Raw genomic sequence first — 17,316 nt, 5'->3', positions numbered from 1 at the left:
TGAACTGGACTACAGGAGCAATCTCCTTCCCAGCTAAGGAATGCCAGCACCACAAGATTCAAGCCGCTCTTCTCTCTCCAGCAACCAACGCAGTCATGGAAGCAGGGGGGGTCCAGTATGCAGATTTTGCAGATGTTTTCAGTGAAGGCCACAATACTACCCACCCCCCCATAGGGACTTTGATTGCACCATTGAGTTGATACCAGGAGCCAGAATTCCAGCAAGGAAACAATATCCCATGTCCCCCAAGGAACTAGCCATCTTAAAGGATTACTTGGATTCTAATCTCCAAAAGGGTTTCATATGACCATCTACTTCCCCAGCGTCTGCTCCTACCTTCTTCGTACCAAAGAAGCCTGACCCATTGGCACCGGCAAACCAGGAGGCACCCATGAGAGTGGTGCATGATTTCAGTTCCCTCAATAAAGTAACGGTCAAGGAAAATTACCCACTCCCCCTAATATCTGATCTGCTGGATCGCTTACAGAAAGCACGCATTTTTACTAAGTTGGACCTCAGAAATGCGTACAATCTGATCTGGATGAAAGAGGGGCATGAATATCTGGCTGCCTTCGATACCAGGTTTGGTAAATTTGAGTACCTTGTTTTGCCCTTTGGCTTGTCTAATGCAGGAGCCATATTTTCCCGATTTATGAATCAAATTTTCTCTGATTTACTAGATAAGTATCTGGTCATTTATCTAGATGACATATTAATATTCTCTGAGGATGCTACAACTCATGTAACCCATGTACGTAATGTCTTACAACGACTGAGAGAGAACAAGCTGTTTGCCAAGCTAGAGAAGTGTGCCTTCGATTTAACTGAATTACATTTCCTGGGCTATAAAATATCAACAGAAGGCATATCCATGGATCCTTCTAAGGTCCAGGCAATTCTCTCTTGGCAACCCCCCCGAAATGTGAAAGAAGTACAAAAATTTCTAGGGTTCTGCAATTTTTACAGGAGATTCATAAATAAATTTAGTGACAGTGCTAAACCCCTCACACAGCTTTTGAAGAAAGGATCAAAATTCATTTGGGGGGAGAGAGAGCAAGCAGCCTTCCAAGAATTTAAGCAACTCTTTGCATCCCAGCTGCTTTTAAAGCACCCTGATCCCACGAAGCAATTCATAATGCATTCAGATGCTTCAGATTTTGCTATTGGTGCTGCTTTATTGCAATATACAAACAAAATAGAGAATACATTGCTCCCTTGTGCATTTTTCTCCCGCACGCTCTCACCAGCAGAGAGAAACTATGATGTTTTTAACAAGGAGTTGCTAGCAATTAAAGCAGCATTTCAAGAGTGGAGGCACTGGCTAGAAGGTGCAACCTTTCCTGTGAAAGTTTGCACCAATCACAAGAATTTACAGCTTCTACAAAACACCAGATCCCCCACCCCACGCCAAATCAGATGGAGCCAGTTTTTCTCCCGTTTCAATTTTGTTATTTCTTATGTTCCCAGGGTGCAGAACCGTTTGGCAGATGCCCTGTCTCAATCCATTCAGGCAGCCCCCACTACTCATCAGGAGGTACAGGCTACTATATTACAATCTCACAACTTTCAGCAGTCTATGAGGAGGAACCAGACAGAGATTTTAGCAGCAGGCAGACAAGCAGAGGACCTATTTACAAGAGTCAGAGCTCAGCAGCAACAGGACCCGTATGCCAGGGCCAGGATGGATGACCTCCAGAGGGACCCGCAAGACACTGCCTCCCCCTTTAACGTGGAGGCAGGAATCCTCTGGCATAGCGGGCGATTATACATTCCCCACTCATTGAGGGAAGAAGTACTGAGACTTTGCCATGACCATCAGATGGCAGGCCATGGAGGTGTTTTCAAAACTCTCCATAGAGCTCTGAGTGACTACTGGTGGCCTAAGATGACTGCAGACATAAAGGGTCATGTTGCTTCTTGTCTTACCTGTAGATGAGCCAAGCCTCTCCCAGGGAAGCCCACAGGACTCTTGCAACCCCTAACCACCCCCAGTAGGCCTTGGGATACAATCTCCATGGATTTCATCACTGATTTACCCCGGTCCAGGGGCTGACTTCCATACTAGTGGTGGTGGACCTTTTCACTAAAATGGCACGTTTTATTCCTTGCAAGGGCCTCCCATCTGCGCAAGCCACAGCACAGTTGTTTATGGACCATGTTTTTAGGTATAGAGGCATGATAAATCACTTGGTGAGTGACAGAGGCCCTCAGTTCACTTCCAGGTTCTGGAGGGCCCTTTTCCAGTCATTAGGGGTCCAGATCCACCTATCATCATCGCATCATCCGGCTAGTAATGGGCAAGCTGAGAAAATTAACCAATGGTTACAGCAGTATCTCAGGTGTTACACCACTTATCAGGAAGACAATTGGCCAGCCCTGCTCCCCATGGCAGAATTTACTTATAACAACTCTGTGCAATCCTCTACCAAGATGTCTCCTTTCCAAGCACTCTACGGGGTTAACCCTCAGGTGTTGCCCACCTCCTCCCAGCAGGGAACTGTTCCAGCCGCGGCTGATTTTCTTAAAGAGCAACAAGCCGCACAGGAGTTGTTAAAGGAGCAGCTGAACAGGGCAAAGAGTGCTTACAAGAGAGCTGCAGATGCTCACAGACAAGAGGGGCCAGCGATTGCAGTAGGAGACAAAGTGTGGCTCTCTACCAAGTTTTTGACCTCTACCAGGCCCTCCAAGAAGTTGGACTCTAAGTTTGTGGGCCCTTTCACTGTGGTACAGCAGATAAATCCAGTTGCTTATCGCTTAAAGCTCCCAGCGTCCATGAAAATCCATCCAGTCTTTCACAGAGCCTTGCTAGCCAAAGACCTTCCCCCAAGTACCTTACGATTGCAAATGCCCCCCCCCTCCAGTAATTGTGGAGGGGGAGGAGAAATACGAAGTCGAGGAAATTCTGGACTCTAGGAGGAGGGGAAGGGGCATCCAATATTTAATACACTGGAAAGGGTACCCTGAGGAAGAGCCCACGTGGAAAAATGCCAGAGACGTGCATGCACAAACGCTGGTTCATCGATTCCATCAGCTTTTCCCTCACAAACCCAAGCCTCGCACTCTACCAGAGATTCCTCACTTGACTGAGCAAGCAGAGGAATCCCAAGCAGAGGAGTTCGTAAGTTTGCAACCTCCACCCCCACCAGAGGCTCTGAGGCCAGAAGGAGAGGAGGAGGGAGAGCCGCAGCCCTCCACCTCCGGTTTGCATTTCCCAAGGGGGAGGGGGGAAGAATCTTCTAATTATCTAGCTATTTTCCAGCAGCAGCCACCTGGGCCAGAAGCGTTATCAGACCTGGAGAGCAGCACTGATTTGTCCCTGGAGGAGTTTTCCTTTGAAGAATTTCCATCGTTGCCCAGTTCCCATGGGAGCTTGGAGGGGGAGATGGACTCTCATGAGACCTCTGGAAGGGAGGTGTAATGATTGCCTTATCCCAACGAAGTCAGTCTCACCAGGGATTAGTGAATAAAACTGATTTATTGGAAGGATAGTATGCAAATACGAAGAAAGCTGAGAATAAGCAAAAGTGCGCCAAATACAAACTAAAAACCCTCGCCTCCAAGCCGATCCCGCCCCCCACCCCAACATCGCAACCACCCCCTCCCAGCATTGGCAAGCGTCACACATCTGCCTGGGAAAGTAACCTTGAATACATGTCATAACCCAAACACACATTCCTTCAGGGCAGCACAGAGATAACACCCTGGCAGGGCTGGAATTCCCCACCCCGCAGATGATAGATGCGGATCAGAAACATGACATGCGAAACGTTACGATGTATGCAAACCATTGAAACGATGAACATGACAGGAGGTGGCTGAAATGGAATGTGAATCTGGAGGGGAGGGTGATGTCATGAGTACTGATGGTGAGCAGGAGGGGGCCCCTATCCAGGGGGGGAAATGCATGCGTAGTACTGAGGAGTTAAGCAGCCATTCAAAGAGACACAGATCAGACCCGCCTTGACTTTTGGGGTCTATCTGTCTGGGTTTTTCCCACGCTTCTTCAGCTTGTTAGGATTCTGTCTTATGTAGCAGTAATAAACACTAGAGACCTACTCCTTGTCTCAGCGTGGTTCCTGGCTGTTAGGACAGGGTGTTGTTGTTTTCACTGTTTTGTGTAACCACAAGAATTGTGGTTACAATATGGAAGCTATATAAGTCTTTTAAAATAACACACTTTAACCTCAAGGGCGCTCCCATCCCATTAAGGTAGCCTGCAGGGAAAGGCCTTCCAACCTCTGGAGGGGCTGCAGAGGGGGGGCAGCATCCCATGAGCAGGACCCTGATCTCACCCTGCAGAGGAGGGAGCTGGGCAGCCTTAAAGGTCTGCTCAGCCCCCCATCTCCCCGCCTCCCTTTTGGACAGGTCGAGCCCCTGTTCCTCATTGCTTTGGGTGGAAAAAGTAGAAATTAGTTTCTACTATTTCATGTAGACAGTTCGATAATTCCAGGATCTCCAGTCCTGGGAATTTGGATTGTGTTTATCTGGCTTTAAGCCAGCCAGGAAAAGGTGCTTCCCTCCTCCAGGGAAGAGAGAAGGTTGAATGAGGCAAAGTTGACCCCCAATCTATGAGAAGCTCATGGGGGGTGGGGGGTGGGGGGTAGGGATTCCCTGCATCTGATTGGTCACTCCAAGTTTAAATGCCCTGGAAGTCATTCCCAGGATTCCATGGATATTTGGTGGAGGGGGCCGTTCACTGAGCAGCAGCACCAAGAGGGGGGTTTGAGCTTAATACAATTAATCCATGTTTGTATTTTCAGTTGTGGCTTATTTTCAGCTTGTGGTTTTAAGGCATTTTGAGAAGGCAATTTAGAGCAATGCATGTACAATTACTCTACAATGTAAATAATGCCACTTCTGGAGCCATTCGTTCCACTCTTTCTCTTCCTGCAGGAACAGCCCAACATGGTGGCTCAGGAGGGGCTGCCAACCAGAGGCCCGCTGCAGGGGAGAGGGAGGGATGGTGGCTGAACTGGCACCTGAGTTGCATGTTAACCTATTGAACAAGGTTTGACCCTGGCTAGAAGCTGTGCCAGATGGGAAAAGTGCTACAGCCCGTCGCTTGCTTCTGACTGCATTCATGCTCCTTTTCTCTGTGTGCCTGAGGCAGCACAAAAGGGTGGCCTCCTCTCATTTTCCCCTTCAACAACCTTCCTGCAAGGTAGGCTGGGTAGAGATGGAGAAAGAGAGACTGGGCGAAAGTCATCCATGTCAAATGACCACAAGCACCAGGGTCTGCAGGTCCCCCAGTGGCTGTTGGTCTTTGTGTGGATGAGGCCTCTGCAGTTCCCCCTGACGAGGGGCCTCGTGTTCTTCGAAGCCTCCTCCAGCAGTTCCAGCATTTGAAGGGAGGCACCACTTCGGATCTTTGCTCAGCCCTCCTGCTTTGGCCTCCTGCCCCCAAACCTTCACAGCCGGCCGGCCTTGCAACCCCTCCCCAGGTCTAATGGCAGGCTGTGGCTGATGCCCCTTCCCCAAACTCTGCCTTCCCTGCTCTCTCTCTCTGCGGCAGCTGAGCCTCCCCCGCGGTAAGTCCCCCGTCTCCTCTTGCCATGCAAAGTTCAGTGGCTACTAAATCCTTTAAAATAATTCATTTCCAACTGCAAAGTGCAATAGAGACAGCATAATCACTATTAATATTAGTTATAGCTATTGATTTCCACTTTAGAGGATTGATTTTCAGTGCTAGGGCTGCATTAATGAGTCTCTGCTGAAGATGCACCAGGGGCTGACTGCTGTTGAGTGCCTTGGACCAGACCCAGGGCCTCCAGCTGGAACCAGGGTCAGTCAGCAAAAAGGAAAAAGGATTCTGATTGCTGTCAGGAGGAAAGAAGGTTTTAGCTCCTTGGGAGCCAGAAATTCATCCCCCAATCCTGCTTCACCAGTTTTCAGGACGGAGTGGGGGGGTTGTGCAGCTGGGAATTCATTTGGTACAACTTATGGTGCTACTGACTACTGCGGTTTCTCCACACTTTACAATCAAAACGGATTGTTCCTTTCTTGCATCTGTGTTTCTTTTCTTAGCCGACTGTGCACTCAAGTTCTTTCCCCCCTTCACAAAGGCCTGCATTGCAAGAAGCTGTATTTGATTCTAAATTGTTACTTGTTTGTTGAGACAATAATCTACGTCTCATCTTTGCACTATAAAAACTGTGCTCAAGATGACCAGCAACATCTGAGACTGAAAGAGCAAGTCATACTTTCTTGAGGCATGTTGAACAATGGCTGTCGTAGGGATTCCTGAACTGGGCAGGGGTTGGACTAGAAGACCTGCAAGTTCCCTTTGGATGCTTCAAGGGCAACTAAGTCTATGTGAACCAGAAGAGAGCTAGAGCACAGGAAAACATCAGCATTTAAGAGACCATCATTAAGAATAAACCAAAAGCAGCATTCTCTTTCCCAGGCAGGAAGATCTGGAAACAGGATGAAGACAGTTGCTTGCCCCCATCCCAGGAGAGAAACCAGGGCCTGGGGTAGAGCCGTGGGATTGGCCTGGGAACATGCTTCGCTTCCGCAGGGGCTGGGCGTGAAAGCCGCACCCTGCAGGATCAGTCCAAAGGTTCCTGCCTCCTCCCTAGGCCTCAGCATTTCTCCCAATGGCAGCCCTTGCCCTCTCTGGAGGCTGGTCTTCGCAAGGCCAGAGGAAAGTAGCCTGCCAAGTCCGTCCATTCCTCAAACAAGAGGCGGGCGGAAGCTGGCCTTCTCACCCGGACGGAGGGGCTGTCCTGCCTGCTGCAGAGCTAGGGAGGCACAAATGTGTGAGTGTGGGTTCTGCTTGCTTTTGATACCCAGCAGGGGCGGGAACCCTTGCACGGCGGCTTCCCGGCCTTTCTTGCTCACACTGGATTCTTGTGGGCCTGTTCATCAGCGCCAGTCCCGCCTTGCCAGGGCAAAATCTGGTCATCTTCTCCCTTCTCTGACCACGCAAGAGCAGCCCCCACCCATTGGGCATTCTCTCAGTGCCCAGGGACCAAAAGATGGAGGTAGATCGGGGGCCGAAAGCTAAGCCCATCTCCCCTGTGTAGTGTAACCCGGCAGGTAGGTGTGAGTTTTCACCTTCAAGCAGACAACAGCTTAGCAGCAAAGACTTCCAGAGGAAGACTAGAATGATACTCTATTGAGATGGGCTACAGTAACAGAACCTTGCAAGTCTGCCTTCCCTGGGCGGGGGGGGGGGGCATACGAGTCTCTTTATCATGCTCTGCACTCCCCCCGCCACCAAGCTTACCACAGGCTTCTTCTGCACCTGCCGCTGTTCTAATGGCTTCTGGATGGTTCCTCCGCGGGCGTCTCCATGGCTCCCTACAGACCTCCATCCTGCCCCTCAGAACTCGAAAGGGACCCAGATTCCCTCTCCTCGCCTTCCGGTTGCAGTGCCTTTCCTTCATAGCCCTGGTTACCCTCACCTTGGAGTAGGAGATCAGGACACAGTTTTTCCCCTTCCCTTCACAGGAACCCCTTTGCAAACTCAGCCTGAGAACAAGCCAAGTCGACAGGAGACTGAAATCTTGTCCTCTTTGCTCATGGCTACCTCTCTTGGGGCATGACTCTCCGTCCCAACTGAACTCAAAAATTATTTTCTTCTCCTCCTCCTCCTCTTCCTGACAGCAGTTTATCGCCATCAGTGCTGTTGGTTCTTTCCAAGTTACAGTCTGAAACAAGGACATTGTATTTTTGCCAAACTAGGTACATGGACATTTCAGTCAGGATATGCGTCATCTTCCAATATTATCTATTCTTTGAAACTTTCTTTTTGTAAATAATTGAAGTAGTTAGTATTTCTCATTGTGTATAATATGTCCTAAATATAAATGTTCTTTTTTTGATAATGTTCACAATTCACATGCTTTGCCTGTTCCTTGAAGGGCCATGGCATTTTGTGCGCATTCAGCCCATTCTGTAAAACTGCCTTTCAAAGTCTTCCAGTCTCCTGGCTGACACTGGGGTTTCCTGCAGAAGACGATCCTGGAAACAACTGAACCCGGGGATGTATGAGCTCAGGTCTCAACGGCGCCTGAAGATGTTGCACCAGATGATTGTGAAGAAGTGTGGAGTGGATTACTGTTATGTAATAGAGGCCTTTTCTGTTTTAATTGTTTGTTAATTGTATTTTAACCTGACATCTGTAGTGAGCAGAGTGTAAGCCTCCCAGAGTGTTTTTATTGGAGCAGCATGTAAGCCCAAACAAACAAACAAACAAACATTGTTGCATGCAACATTCAATCCAGCATTTGTTAATCATGCCTAGAAAGAAATGTGCCATTAATGATTATATCTTCTTGAGAGTCTTCTAAAGATTCTCTGAAAATAGTTTCAGAATATATGTTAAATAGCAAGAGAGGTAATACACACCCTTGTCATGATCCACATAATATTTGAAATTATTTTGTTGTTCTCCCTTCTACTATAACAGCTGATGTTTGCTTGCAGTATGTGTTCATCAAAATGTAGACAGTGTGTCTCAATCACTGTATATATTTAATATATCGAGCAACTTGCCATGTTCCACTCAATCAAATGCCTTTTCAGAGTCAATAACACACGCACAAACATCTATATCCCTATCTCTTCAATGTTCTATTAGATCTGGTCTTCTCAAAAAGGGCATCTGTGGTACCAGGATCCAAGCTGGATTCAGAACAACTTCACATTTCTGACCTGTCCCATTGGGTCTCCACTTTAAGAAAAGTCTTTAAGGTATGACAAATTAAGTTTATTGGATGGTTTTCATTGCACTGGTGTTGCATTTCCTTACTTTGGTAGAGTAGGAAACATCAATATAAGATGATCATCTGGAATAATCCCTGCATCATATATTATGATTTAGTAATTTATTTTCTGTTAAATCATCTACGCCAATTTGACCATCAGTCTAAATATTCCTGCAAAGAAGTTACCAGGCCCCACAGTCTTGCCATTTTTCCACATTTTAATTGCTTATACGGTATTACTTCTTTTCTACATATAGGACTTTATATGTGTAGAAAATAAATGTTACTTTATGTATTTTATTTTGAATAAGTCTCCATCCAACTCCAGGCTGGTTCTGGATGGCTCATAATACTAAAACAACACAAACACTACAAAATAAATGGAAGTACAGTAAGGGACATAAGCAAAATGGCAAATCCAGATACCTACATCAGAATGAATGAGATCTACGACAAAGGTGTCTAACGAGGGGCTTCCACCCACCCAACCACAAGGCCTGGGAGGATGTCCAGGTCTCTAAGGCCTTCCAGAAGGCCAACAAGGCGAGAGCCATCTGGATCTCGGGGGGAACCTCATTCCAGAGGGCAGGCGCAGTGACAGAGAAGATCCCAAAAGATGACATCACAGTACAAGCAATTAAAACACTGGGATGATGGTAGAACCCAGCATCTCTGCTTGTATAAGAGGGAAGGAAAGAAGAAAAATAATTGACATTGAAGGGAAGCTAATGTACAAGAAGTCTATGTGGAACAATATTTTGGATGATAGAGCACCACATCATTCTTAATAAATTGACATTTTAGGTTTTGTGGACACCTTTAATTTCATTTATAGTCCTGGTATATTATGTTTTATTATATAAAAAAAATTAGATTTTTATTTTTTAAGAATTAGAAGCTGGCATGCTGCAAAGCAAAGGACCAATTTCCTGGGTCACTTTTACTTCCACACCTTCTTCTGGTATACTTCGAAAGCTAAACTGGTAAGTGACTGCACTCAGCTTTGTGTGAAGGCACACTCACCTTCCCTGTCACAAAGAGAAAGAGAAGTGTCCCAGCACTGGGGAGCCCCTGGTCTTAATCCTGATCTGACCCTTGAACCAACAGCTAGAAAGCAAATCAATCTGTATGGGCAGTCTGGGTAGACAGCAGTGTAAAGGCCGCTGATGTCATAGAGTTCCCAAAAAGAAGCTTTAAAAAGGACTGTTCTCTCTGCTATTTCAGGGGGAACGCTTGTATGAGACCCCCCACCCCAGACAAAATGCCTGCTTTCCCTTCCCAGCAGAGTGCCAAGTCTTTCCTGCTGGTCAGCAACATCGATCCATGTTCACTGCTCAGATTTATTTGCAAGATCTCAACAAACATGAAATCCTGTTAGAAATCCACACTTGCTAGTAGTAAATACAATCCAGTAGAAATTAGAATTTCAAAATGATTGGCTGTTGAAGAGAAATTCAGAACTGGAATTCTATTTGGAGTACACAGTGCTCTATTTTTCTTCTATCGCCACAACCTGGCGCGAGAGGCTGGGCCAAGAGAAAGCCACTGGCGCAAAGCTGAGGATTGAATTCTACCTGCGCCGCCCCAGTCCTAGTCCAACGCCATCATTGCTCCCCCCACTGCTTCTCATGCTCACAGGTTTTCTCCTTTAGCCCTAGTTGAATAAGCCAACCTTGTATTCCTTCCCTGAGTTTGTAAAAATATATTTTAACCCCTTCAAAAAGAGTCCCAGAGCTAGTTTTCTGTTCATCTGTGTTTCAAGCCAAAAATCTTCCAGAACTTTAACAGATTTCTTTTGTATATCCAATTAATTTTTTTTTTTATCCAAGTCAATTTATTGGTTCAGTATTTGTACACCTCTTTTTTGCGAATACAGGAGGTCATCCATTGGTTCCATTTGTGTGCCCATATCTTTCCCCATATCTTTCCCATTACCTATTACATTTAAGTCCCCCTTCAGAGTAATTTCAAAATCATCCATTGTCACTTGTTCTTGTGATGTAATTCCATTATAACATGCTCTGTCAATTTTGTCAAGCAATTTATCTATTTTCTCAAAGAACTTGGCAGACAAATTTCAGGTTTTCAGTTTAGATGTCTGTTCCAGTTTCCTTATCCTCTAGCTCCCTCTAGTGTCCAATCTACAAAGCCCCCTCATCATGAAAAAGCTCAAAACAGTGACATTTTCCCAAGGGAAAATTTCTTCTAATTAATTCAAAGCTCTTTTTGAGCATTTAAAATTATTATTCCAAGTCCATACGAGCCCTTAATCCATTCTTAATCTTTCTAAAGTCCTTACTCTGAGCACCCTTTTGCTGTTTAATCCAAAAAGTAATATTTTTCCAAAGCTTTTAAAAATCACATTTAAAAGTTCTTTCTCTAAGGAGAAGGCAACTCACCTAGCAAATACAGTATAATTTGCCATTCCAAAGAGTCTTAATCATTTTAAGGCAGCAGGGAAAAAAATCCAAAGTGATTAAGAAGTGGGGCTCAGTCAAGCTTATTGTCCTTTAAAAGGCTGCACTAAGGACAGTGAGCAAAGATGGCTCCTCCCCCCACTTCCAGCCACTTGACCCATAGGCAAACTGCAACATGATGATTCCTGCAGTTTACTCACGAGAAGGGCTGTGCAGGCTGTGCACAGGCAATCTCAAAGAACTCTTCTAATCTGGAGAGCATTTTGGCAACCGGGATCTTGCATCCTATGCTGATCTTCATCGAAATGCCATCCCTCTCCAAAAAGGGACATTCAGCTCGCCATGGCTCACACCTGGAAGTGAAGTCCAAGAGCCTTATCTCTGCAGGAGAAAAAAAGCTCCTTACAGAGAGTTGGAAATAACAAGAAAGAAGCTCTCGGAGATCTCAGGGTATATTTGCAATCCCTAATACCTTTCCTAAATGTATCACAGACCTCATCCCTCACCATCTTTAGGTTGAATGTGGAGGGATTTTAGTCAAAGAGAGAGAAATCAGTGTAAATTAGGGTAAATGTGAATCAGTGGAAAACTGCAATATGCAGCAGCCAATATCAGACCAAACGCTGAGTGACTTGACAATCATATTAAATAGCCATTTTGTTTAAGGAAATCTTTTTATACACTTTGCAGTGCTATTTATGGTTGAAAGAATTTACAACTTTTGTATTTTGAGCTTCTGCTGGAGTTGGGACTGATGGACAGGGCAGAAGGCCACCAATGGAATTCCTGGGAGCAGAGCCAACAGCCAGCCAGGATGCATTTGAAAAAAGGATTGACAGCGAAACAGAGAGAGAGGATTCTCTCTTTGGCAATTTGCAGATTTTCTGGGCACTTCCATTTTGAGGGGAAAATAGACCTTAACTAATCTCATCAGAAGTGTAAATGATCATTTGACAGTCCTGCAGCCCCATGAACAGTGCTGTGGATCCCTTGGGTTTCCTGGTTCCTCCCTCAGGGCCAGGGCAAAGCTGGGTGCTCTGAAGGGGTAGGGTGAATGAGTGGAGGATCAGGGGCACGGCCAGCCTTTGGGACCGCCTTCCTTGTCTGAGGCTCTAGTTTCAGGTCTACACACGGATGTCATGAGGAAGAGGGCAGGAGAAAGCTCTCTCTGCCAGCTCTGTAGCTGCTTTAAAAATGCCAGCAGATGCTTTGCATTAATATCCGGGTGGACGCAAGCAGAAACAAGCAATCTATACAAGGTCATGGATGTCTCCCCTTTTGCAGCATTATTTTAATGAAGAGGGGATATTAAGAAAGTGATTTAGATGGCAGGACAACACAACACAAAATCCTCTGGAACTCTTGCCTAACGATAGTATCGGTTCACCTGACTGGTTTCAGTACCTCCAAACACATAATACAGTTATCAAAAGAGAGTTTTGACTGAATTTGAAACCTTCCAATGTTGGAACAATTGTTGTGCCATGTTTGTAGGCTGCTGGTGAAGTATGACTCAGAAACCAAACCGGTCAAGGACAGTGTGGATGTGTGGATGCAGGACTTGGAGTCAGTAATTCAACGGAGAGGCAACAGTGGGAATTTCAATGGAAGAGCATTAGATTCACTCCCAGCGTTATACTCAGAGAAAACTGATATGTGTTATTGATTATATCTGATTATATATATATATATATATATGATATCATTATTATATTGATTATTGATTATTATATTGATTATATCTGTTTATATATGTGTGTGTGTGTGTGTGTGTGATTATTATATATTTGATTATATCTGATTACCAAAATGGATAATAAAAAATTGTTGGAAATGTAATTTGCAGATTGGATCTTTTCATAAATGGTGCCAATGGTGCTCAGCTATTATGAAAACTGATTTACACTAGTATGAAACAAAAAAGTACTGAATTAGTTTTATATATGATAACTGCTGCAAGGATATTATAAGCAACTTATGAAAGGATATGGGTCAAACCAAGCTGGGGAAGATGCTTTGATGTCTAGAATCATTTCTTGCCTTACAAGCAAATCTGACAGACTATAATCCACAACGTGGATGATACTGCATTCAGAATTTGGGTTTACCTATGCACAGAATGTGCGTTTCAAGTTTGGTGTAATGGCTGAGGCACCAGGCTGGAAACCGGGAGGCTGCGAGTTCTGGGTCCGCCTTGGGCACGAAGCCAGCGGGGTGACCTGGGCCAGTCCCTCCCTCTCAGCCCGGGAAGGAGGCCAGGGCAAGCCACTTCCGAAATCTCACCAAGAAAAGTGCGGGGACTTTCCAGGCGGTCGCCAGAAGTCAAAAACTGACTTGCACGCGCGCACACTCACTCACTCACTGTTACTACTGTTTCCCTTAAGTTCAGCAGCGATTCTTAGTGCCTTAATGTGACATGCTGTATATAAAGTCACTCGGAACTCATTCATATTTTAGAAAGCAGAAACACCCAGGACACGTTTACATCCCGGGTTTATTTACATGCGTTGCTTTCTTTCCCCCTCGTTCGGTGTTCTCCCCTGGACTCGGGTGTCTCTTTTCTTTCAAGGGCTGCCTCAATCCCCGTCGCTGCTACACGGGCGTCTTGGGTGGAAGGGGGCCACGAGGCACGTGGCTCTCGGCAGCAGGAGAAGCCAGGCTTCCCTTCCACAGCCCCCCACCGGCTCTGCTTCGGTCCGACAGAAGGGAGCGCCGAGGAGGGGTGCTGCGGCGCTCCCGCCCCCGAAGCCGTCCCAGCTGGCTCTGAGCGCTGCGGGGCTGATTCACCGGGAAGAGGTGGAGCGCGGGTCCCCTCCCTCGACGCAGCCGGGGGGTCCGGCCTCGGGCGGCGGGGCAGCGCGGGAGACGCTTCTGAGCCCCGTTCCACGCCCGCCCCGATTCACTCGAAGTCTACAGGGAGAGGGGCGCAGCGTGGAGCGAAGAAGGAGGGAGCCACCTGGCTCCGCTTCTCCGAGAGTCCGGCTGGCAGCCGCCAAGTCCGCCCCCGGGGCTGGTGGTTCCGAGTGCGGGAGGAGGGTCTCCTGTGAATGGCGGGGCGGGGCGGAGCGAGGAGCGAGGCCGGATCGCGCGGCGCCCCGCGGAGAGTGAGGACCTCCGCCCCCTCCGTCCCCCCCCCCTCGACACCCCGAAAGAGCGGGCGAAGGCCACGGCGACCCTCTCAGGCCGAGCCCCTCGAGCTACCCCACACGGGGCTGGCTCTGGAAATGCTTTGCCTTGCAGCGCCCCCCTCCCCCGGCCCGGGCTGCCCAGATGGGCCGCAGCACGGGGGCGGGGGCTTCCCTCCAGCTCAGCCTGAGCCAAGGCCGGGTCCCCAGCTCTGGGCCACGCATCATGTGGGCCTTTCGTGCCCCGCAGCCCGACCTCTGCCCCCTCCCCACGCCTTGGGAGCAGCTGTGCAGGGTACCCAACCCCGAATGGCAGCCAGCTATATCAGGGCACAGCAGGTGCGGCAGGCAACTTGCCTGGGGTTGTCTCTAGGTGATGTTCGGGTGGTTGCAGCAATATGTGAGCCTCAAAAAATGGAAACCAGGCAGAGTAGCTGCGGCTGCTTTCTTCTAGCTGGTCCCAACAGTCAGGCTCCTGTCTGGAGGAAGCCAAGGGCAATTTGGTTTGGTAGCTCTGAAGACATCCTAGTCTGGCTGGGTCACCCAGCGTAATGGAATGTGGGAATGACCTTGGAAGGAGGATGAGGGGAAGCAATGCTGTCTAAGGAACAATCAGATAAAAGGGGGAGGAGCCCACAAGTGAGCAAAGGGAAGAGGAAGAAACTTGGGAAAGACCAGCCCTAAATTATCAGGCAGTAAAAAGAGATGGCAGGAGATCTGTACTTTCAGACTTGCAAGATTCTGTTAATGTAGCCTCACAATACAATAGAATTAGTTCATCTGGTTGTGTTTCCTGTCTGGCCTGCTTGGGAGGCCGACATGTGCGATGCAAAAGCCCCTGCATCCTTTTTAAGCACACATGGCAGTCACTGGGCCTCTGCCGAAAATTATGGGATGCAGAATCTTCTTTTTCCTTCTTTTGAGCCAATAATATTTTGATCTCATTCTAAATGATTACAAACAAACCCAAGAGAGGAAAATACGTTTCTGAGCCACTTAAGAACTCATCACTCCCTCTTCAGACACAACTTACTCCTCAGCTAGATTGCACAAAGGGGCTTCTTTGTGGTGTGGGTTGTCACAAAGCAGCCGGTCCAAGGGGTCTGAGTGGGCCTAAAGTTTTAAAGCAGCTTGCTGTGCAAATCAGCTATCGTCCCAGGTCCACTGTCCTCTGGGCTTAACCTGAGCCCATGTGACCCAGGTGCCTGATTCATAACCATTTCCATTTTTTGAATGATGGACCAAGGGAAACTGTTGCCCCCCCCTCCCCCCCTGCAGCCCAGTGACAGCGAACAAACCAGCATGGCATCTGCTCAACCTTCCATGTGTCCTGTGGATGTTGTTGGAGCAGCAGCAGGACTCCGCTTTTGCTTTCGGGGAGTGAGGCGCTCAGGTGGGAAAGGGCTGTTCCAGGCAGGCAGGCAGGCAGGCAGGGAGGGCGTTCAGAAACTCGTCAACATCTCGTCTCTAGAGATACACCTCACCTAGGAGCGCAGGCTCAGCAGAGCTGCTCAGCTCTGAGTATTCAGCTGCCCTGTGGAGACTTCATTTTGGCCAGCAGCCACACCAATCCCATCCTCAACAAGCTGAAGAAGTCCTTCACTTCATGTCAAGGAGGGACACCATAGTGGGGTAATGCTGCTTCCTTCTTCAAACCCTGTCCACACATTTCTAAGCCTCTTCCTGCCAACTTCTGGGGCTTCCCAGAATCTCAGGGAAACCCCTCTCCTCCCCCTCTTCCCCTTTTGCTCACTTGCATTGCCTCACAGTTCCTTACCCGGGAACACTGGACTGGCTGCGCAGGACCTGTGGCTCTGGATCTCGGTCTGAGGCAGTCCCTGCGACAGCAGATGCTCTTCTCTGTGGGGAAGAAGAAGTGGCACCCTTCACCCTTGCAAGAGACAACAGGCCACCAAAGCCCCTTTCATTTCCAGGGAGAAGCTCTCACAACCCCCACGTTTTGGGCATTTGAAATAGGCACCTTTGGGGGGTGGAATTCGAGCTCTGGCACCATTAAGTTAGAAGCTCCTTTCCTGGAATTTTATTCTGGTTCCCTTAAAACAGCCCACTTGTGCCCATCTGCCAAGGCCCAGAAGAAAGCCCCTTCCACCTGCAACGAGCGAGTCTGCTGCTGCCAATGACAACCACACAGAGGCTTCCTCGCTGGCCTCCCTGAAGTCTGACTGGGTCCCTCTGGAGGGCCACCATGCCCTTTCTCAGAAGACCACAGGAGGTCTCCTGAGTGGCCTCTTTTATTGGGCCCAGGAGGAGAAGCCCAGCCAATTCTTGCTGGCTGACATGACCAGATGTCCTTGCTGGGAGCAGTCGAGGGGGAAGGTCCTCAAGAGAGGCACGGTGTGTGCAGCCTTGCCGATGTGGGGCCGGCCATGCACGAGGCGCCTTGACTCTGCTGGAGGGCGGGCTCCATCCCAGTGGCCCTGAGCCCTGCGGAGACCCTCCCGCGTGAGCAGGGCTCTGCCGCTTATGCCAGCCCCTTCAGCTGCTTGCCTGCATGAGCTCAGGCCTTGCAAGTTTGTGGACCTCTGCAAAACGATGGCAAGGAAAGGCCTGTGTTTTTGGCAAGGAGAGCTTAGTCTTGTGCCTCCTTAAGATGGGTGCTCCAAAGCAGCCCCCAAAGTTCCAGATCCTCCTCCTCCTGCTGTCGCCAGGGGAGCCATTTCTTCCACTCTCAGCCTCCTTGACTGCCCATTCAACATGTCAAGACAACCATGGTGTGAAAGGGAGCATCGTTTCACACCTGGGCCTCTTCAGCAGTTGCTGCCCCACTTGTGGTGGGATGTAATTCTTGAGGGCGGGGGAGTCTGGCCGCACTGGAGTGGCTGAGCCCTCCCCCTCAGTGCTGGCTGCCCCCCTTTCCCAGAAAAGAGGAGCTGAAGAGTGGAAGTTCAGAAGGAAATGATGGAGGGAAGGAGCAAGCCAAGCTGTCCGGGTCTCAGAAAACTCTTCCCCATCGCCTGGGAGAGGCCAAAGGGGCCGCTCTGAGCCCTCCCTTCATCGGTGCCAGCACCTCTGTAAAATGTCTCCAGACAGGCTCATTCCGTG

This window comes from Candoia aspera, chromosome 16 (assembly GCF_035149785.1).
Source record: "Candoia aspera isolate rCanAsp1 chromosome 16, rCanAsp1.hap2, whole genome shotgun sequence".
NCBI lineage: Eukaryota > Metazoa > Chordata > Lepidosauria > Squamata > Boidae > Candoia > Candoia aspera.
Note: the sequence above shows the minus strand (reverse complement) of the source record.